General features: G+C 39.3%; 1 protein-coding gene across 1 annotated transcript in view; it reads right to left on the bottom strand.

Annotated features, from left to right (window-relative positions):
- Positions 1-5075, bottom strand: part of AZIN1 (antizyme inhibitor 1) — a 19793-nt gene extending 14718 nt beyond the window's left edge. Inside the window, exon 1 of the mRNA XM_010131861.1 lies at positions 4912-5075. The gene's annotated coding sequence lies outside the window, so the exon portion shown is untranslated. The remainder of the gene's footprint in view (positions 1-4911) is intronic.
- Between the last annotated feature and the right edge of the window lie 2119 nt (positions 5076-7194).

Here is a 7194-nt window from a genome sequence, read left to right on the forward strand (position 1 = left end):
TTTGTTTTTTTTTAAAACACTACAAGCCACTGCCCCTTTCACTGAACAAATGCATGCCCTCGATCTCCCTGCTGGGAGGTCTTGGGACTCCCAGTGGAACCAGTCACAGCACTGAATAGATCTTTCGGCTCACCAGGCACACACAGGCCCTGCAGGCTAATTCCTTGTGCCTCCTATTTCAAATGAAGACGCTCATTCTACACAACAGCTAGCTAAACACTACAAGCCACTGCCCCTTTCACTGAACAAATGCATGCCCTCGATCTCCCTGCTGGGAGGTCTTGGGACTCCCAGTGGAACCAGTCACAGCACTGAATAGATCTTTCGGCTCACCAGGCACACACAGGCCCTGCAGGCTAATTCCTTGTGCCTCCTATTTCAAATGAAGACGCTCATTCTACACAACAGCTAGCTTTCTTTCCTTTCATGTCTTTTGAGTCTTGGTGTTCATCTGAGTTACACTGGAGTAGATTTAAGCTGACTTTGTAGTACTCTTAAAAGAAAGCTTTTTTTTTATAGTTAATGACTGTGGTGCCCATAGCTTTCAGACAGGGATGGTGTAGAAGAATACTTTCCTCCAAAAGCTGCCCTCTTATTTTTGGGTAGATCCTGCGGGGAGGAAGGTGAGAACCAGTTTAAATAAAGCATGGGAGGAGAAGGCCTCTTTACCACTAACTCCCTAAAAACAACAAACAACAAAAAGAACACTGATCTTGGTAAGTTATCTTCAGTGAAGGTAATTTCCTAAACCAGACATTGTCTCTTGTAGCTCATCCATCCAAAAGCATCTTACAGTCAAGAGGCAGGGAAGAAAAGGAATCCATGCTAGTACAGACTTCATAAAAAAGCTTACAAGAAACCATAAACAACCTAGTATAACCTCTCCCAGGCTGCTCAACAGCAATTGCTTTTTCTAAGCACGTCCGTGACATCTGAGCTTTTTTATTTAGCAAAATGTATCTAGTAAAAAAGCTAGCATTAGGCTACCAACATCTGTCCTCAGAGTCACAGACCATTGCACTCCAATTTCTCCTGCTCTGGAAGAAATGACAACTTTTCGGTCTTGTTAAGATAGGAAAAATAGTTTACAAAAGAAAACTGAAATTCCTACCAGCACTGCTACAGCATCACCACAAAACAGCGCATATTTAAGAAAAGTTTCTTTAAGGAGTCAATACCTGCAGTGGGATTTGGGATTGTGCTATATAACCTTACTCTGTTCTACAGGCACCCCCTCCTGAGGTGGGGGAGGAGAATCAATGATAAAATTTGTGAAAGATCAAATTAATACACACAAAAGGAAAATGAGAGTATGGTTTAAGACGACTCCTGTGTCTGTACAACTAGTCAGAAATCATTACAGTACAGACAGAAATGCTGACTTGCTGTAAGTCATGATTTGACAGATTTAGTGTTGCAACACCACCCATTTTACCACCTGAAATGTTAGTCTGCACAACGCTCCAGGACATATATTTCAGGGCAAACAAAAGCTGTCAAGTGGTATAAGACTTCTATATAGGCATGCAATTGCTCTCTTTGAAGTAAGCGTTACATCCTCAGGCTCTTTAGAGTTTAAACACAATGAGTTCCCAGATGAAGAACTTCAAGATAAAAGTTTACATATTTAAACACTGCAATTAATGCAGACATCTGGAGTAGAACAAAATTAAAATGCTCTAAGAAGCGACTAACAACACACCCTTAACAAACACATGCTTGTCATACACAGGCACCCGTAACAACCACATAATTTTCTTTTTTTTTTCTTTGCATTGTCAGAACTACATATCTTCTGGCCTGAAAACACAAACACCACCTTGAGGTTTGATTCTTTCATTAAAAGCTGCCTCTGCAAATAATGAAGTCTCTGCAAACCAAAGAGGCTCCAAATAATGCAACTACATGTCTTATTGTAAATATTTATTTTGCTTAACAACAATTATTATGCAAAAAATCATGAACAGGTAAAATACATTCATCTCACCTTCCTTACAATACAGGTTCTTCAGGGGATATCAATATTGATATTCAGATATCAACAAGTCAGAAGCATTTTGTAACTAAAGTTGGCAATTAAGTACAGAATAGGTATACTAGAAAAGCAGGAAACATGTATCCTTTGTTTTCAGTGCAGGTAATGCCTATTTAAAATGGGAGTATGCTTCAAGAAAAATATTGCAAGAGGCCACTTCACCAACTTACATTCTTATCATTCAGTTAGCTGGACGCAGGGGTGTTTATTTACTACGGCAGTGCACACTTTGCATTATCCAAGTTGCCCCTTAGTACAAATCCTCTAAGGGTCATAACAGAATACCTGTACAGCTTAGGTAAGTTGCATCTTCCCCTTCTCTCAGGGCTATTCCACACAGTTAAATGAGCAATGTAACGAGCACCCCTCTGCTGAGGTAAGCAAGCAAAGCAGGCAGGTACTAAAAAAATGCCCTTCCTTGAAAACAGGAACCATGCTTTCAAGAACTTCCTTCTGTTTTCTTGATGTTTGAATACATTATTCAAAGCCACTAAGCTAGCAAAGCTTACAAAAATGAGTATTCTAAGTGCATGGTACCGTACCAACACTTCTTTCATGACAGTGTAAGCAGTTCCTTCCCTATCATATCCACTTACTTGCTTAGTCAGTATTAGAATTTGGCCTCTCCACTGCCCCCCAATTATCCCAACTCCCAAGCCACCTGTTCCCTGCTTGCCACCCAGTTCCATTTAGGCAAACTCAAGAGAGCTTTAAAGGCTAGCCAGCCCAGGTGACTACTGCTTCCACTTGGCTCATTAATAGATCAGATTTCCATCCCTAATTCCCGTCAATTTCTGATCAGCCAGATGTGCAAGAAATAGAACAGATCTGAAAAGGAGCAAGGCTTCAGGCTACAGTTGCCAGACTGCTCACAAAGACAGAGCTTGAAGAGCAAGACAGAACTAAGCCCCAAGTTCTTCCTAGGCCAGTGTAATACAAGGACAAAAGTAGGAGGAAGAGAAAGTTTAATGGGAATGTAAGTACACCTTCAGGCAGAAGATTTTTATTTGAGTTCCACTGGAACATAATATTAGTAATTATTTTTAAAAGCTCAATTGACCTTTTTTTCTGTTAAATCACTTTGCAAGTTAACAGGACTCGAACTACCAATTAGCTGGCTAACTGACACCTTAGCTCTGTTTGAGGCCACTACCTGTGCTTCACACACTTAACATTCACTGGAAAACACCTGCAGGCTACTGCTACCTGCATCATTCAATACTGACTCCTTAAGTTCGTGTACAGTATATTATAATTGAACACAGAATAGATCCAAGCTCAAAACAAACAGATCATCTGAACATTCACCTCCAAATACATCAAATCCAGTGGCAATTCCATTCTAGGACGAGCTGTACCTTGCACCATTTGCCACAGCACATGCATCTAACAAAGAAAGAACATTCTCAGTGAAGGTATCAGAACAGCCTTTCCCCTCAAATGAAAAAAAAAAAAAGAACTCGAAGACAAAATTCCTTCAGAACAGTTTTAGAAATTAAAATGCATTTATAGTACCTTGTGATTGTATAGTTTATTTATTCCCCTCTCCTAACAATTCTTCTGCCTTTCCTACTTTTTTACTACTATACTTTACTCCTGATGAAGTGCAAAATGTCATGCACAAGTTCTACCTGCACACAAGAGGTGGAAACTCAGAAACTGACATGAGAAACAATTTCCTCAGACCTTCTGCTTATTAAAATCATGTTGACACCTACAAAGTCACAGTGATATTCAGAGAGTTTTCTGTGTTAACTGTATCCACTTGAATAAAGTAGTCATCTACACAGAATCAGATATATGCATGTAATTCAGCCAGTTTCAAACAAAATGAAAAGAACATAACCTCTGGAGATAAAGCCATGACAAACCAAGCTCACCCTGTGCCTTCCCCTACTGCAGTATTTTCAAACAAGAGGGTTATCGACAGTAAGTATGTTATTCTTAGGAGACATACTAACACAACTGGCATTTGGACTCCTTGTGGTCTTTAAAGAGTGCCTGGTTCAGTTAGATGCACTTAACTATTCTCATTCTCAAGTTTTATATTAAAAAGAGTTATATAATTTATAGGCACTAAGCCAAACGAAATGTCTTCAACTAGACAGGAAAAAAAGTAATACCATATAAAATCAGCTGAACTTGGATATTACAAATGCATTTAAGGCTATTGTTTTATGTTAACAGAACAGGACAGCCACACACATTACAGAGTTTTCTGTGCTCCTTAAGACCAGCCATTTCCATTAATTTTTCAGTTTTCATGGGTCTTGTTTTTCTTTACTAACTATATGCCTTTTAAAAATGTAAAGGCATTTATAATTGGTACATGATTTCCATTCAACACAGAATTCCACATTCTACGGTAGCTCAACTGCAACTATTTGTGGAAGTGGATAGAAATTAGCAAATAATGGAGACAAGCATTAGTTACTGTAACTACTTCAATATAAAATACCCTAAGAAATCACACAATACACAGCAAATCATGATTTGATGTCAACAGTCATGCAGTGCCAATTCATGACTTCAGAATTACCACTGAGACTGAAGTTGCAGCATTTTATTTTAGGATTTCTGCAGCCAACAGCCCAAATTCAGAAAAGTACTCTATCTACAAAGTTTACTTATGCATGTTTAAGTCTCTTGGAAATTCACCAGGTAACTATGCTGAGGAAAGTATTAGGTGAGTAAAAAACTGTAGTCCCCCTTGAATGAAAGCCCCATGTAACATGCATGCCACTATTTTCAAATTTTTTTAATCTGCATCAAGACAGTTATCTTGCTTTTATCAAAAAGTCAATACATACTGTTTGTATTTTTGGAAGTGCTTATTCTCCTGCATACAGATGAAAAGAGAAGGAAAAGAGACTTACATGGATAAGTTAGGAGATGGAACCCTACTATCATCAGCTAGGTTCCCAAGGTGGCTCAGCGTTGAAGTCGAACTGTTCTCTATAAAGCACTTCTCCTAAGCCCTCTGGATAGTTGTAAACTTGATCAGAGATTTTGCCCTGCAGGAGAAAATGCATAGAAAAATAAGTTTCATAGCCAGAACAAAATACGTAGGTTGCCCTGAAAGTACTGCCTATTTATTTGGAAATTACAGACACAAAGATCACAATAACACTGTTTGATAGAGCAAATTCTCAGCTACAAAACACTTTTTCAACACAGTCACCACCACCGGCTGTGCATTTTCACCAGTGATGAATCTGCATGCTGTGCTCATAACAATCTGCACCAGTGGGGGGGGGGACCCATCATCACTGTCACCACTGCTGACACACAGCACCCACCGCCTCACTTTGCTGACACTAACTGTTCGGTCTCCATAAATGTTCAGCAGCATCGATGAATGTCAGTGAGTGCAATTTTTTGCTCGTGGAGGAATTCAGTGACACCCCTTTGCTGCACACACCCTTTCATGTCAGATGCCATGCTGTCAGACAGCCCCTCTGTCTATCTGTCACGCAGCAAGGAAATTTAACAGAATATTGTCAGGAAGGTTCAATCTCTACTGCCACACCACCAACATCCACCTCTGATGTTGTGGGCCAACATACTGGAATAGGAGACATTGCTTTCGAGCAGACCTTGCAAAATCTTTCTCTTAAAACATGTAATAAGTGCCTTTTCAGTACTGCTTTTCAGGAAGCTTGGAACACCCTACCATGAAAATTTATAATCACATAAAATGCCCAGTTTTCATGCATCATATCAAGTCAAATGCATGAAGAACTGCTAAAACACATGAATTAGACATGTGAAACTGCTTGTTTGTACTTATCTTTCATAGCCTAAACTGGAAGACTTTCAGAACTAAAGTCAGAGCTCTACAGGGTCCTGATTTAGGGTAGTATGCCTTAACATTGGACTACTCTCTCCCAGAAGTGGTTTTAACCCTGCAACCACTGTGATTCTTTCCCTCCCCACTTCCTTTCTAATTTCGAATTCCCTTGCCATGTTCTTCCTCTGTTGTGAATGAACACAGCATGTGGGTTTAAAAACAGTGCTGTATACAGTGAAACTGAACACCATACAGACAAATCAATCCAGAGATGAGCAAGACAGTGAAAAGACACTTATGTTTGTCTTTCTTCAGGAATGAGGAAACGTTTCTGCTGGCCCTTAAAGGCTACTACACACAACACCAAAGCAGCATTGTAAAGCACAAGGTTAGCTAACTCAAGGTAAAACAATCACACAGAACAGTAAAACAAACCTAAAAAGCAGTCAAGGAAACATTAACTAGACCTGCTGAGAAGCCAATTCCCTCTAAAAGGAACTGTCATTTTCATGAAATTAAGTACAGTACAGAATAGGTCATATGTAAACCCAACATACAAAGCTGCTACAAATTCACTGCGATCTATGGCATGAAACATGGAATGTACCAAGCTATCGTAAAAATAAATCTTTACTGCTCTCATTTAAATGAGACTACATGTGCTGACTACAAAAAACCTGGCTTCTGGAAATGACCTAACGCAAATGGTCATCTTTTAACTGCGTTACAGTAAAGCACAGTGATGAAATATATCTTTCCACTCACCCTTGCTATTAGAAAACTAAACTAGTCTACTCTATTAAGTATACAAAATACAGAGAGAATGCAACCAGAGGGTAACTTTCACAGCAACTCCACAGAGCAACCTCTTCAGCTTTACCATATAAATTAGCATTCAGTAGCACGTAACACTGAGATAAGGAATTTTGCCAGCTAGAATTAATGTACCTGCAATGTATTTTATCTTATCCCTTTTTTCCACTAAAGCTAGAAGACAGTAACATTTAGTTCTCAAAGTGTGCACAGTTTTAAAAAGCTGGCCATGTTTTCCTTTTGTAAAATTAACTACTAGCTCCACTATTTTCTAGTGCTCGTCTGATTATACTCGAGAATTCATACAAATTTTCCAGTGATTATGAATTAAGTTTACCTTCCCATCAAAACAAGTCATTAAAGACAGGCACTTCTGGAGAAAGCACGTGACCCCTAGCGCAAAACTGAAAAGGCCACGCTTTAGACAAATGTCACCTGCAGAACTATTCCAATAAATACCCTCACATGTCCCAAGAAGGAAGTGTGCAGTGAAAGTTCCTGTGGAACTGGAATGAAAAACGATCATCTTCTCCAGGAAGAGTCAACTATGAGCTCT

This window comes from Buceros rhinoceros, unplaced genomic scaffold (genome assembly GCF_000710305.1).
Source record: "Buceros rhinoceros silvestris isolate BGI_N320 unplaced genomic scaffold, ASM71030v1 scaffold3072, whole genome shotgun sequence".
In the NCBI taxonomy this organism is placed as follows: domain Eukaryota; kingdom Metazoa; phylum Chordata; class Aves; order Bucerotiformes; family Bucerotidae; genus Buceros; species Buceros rhinoceros.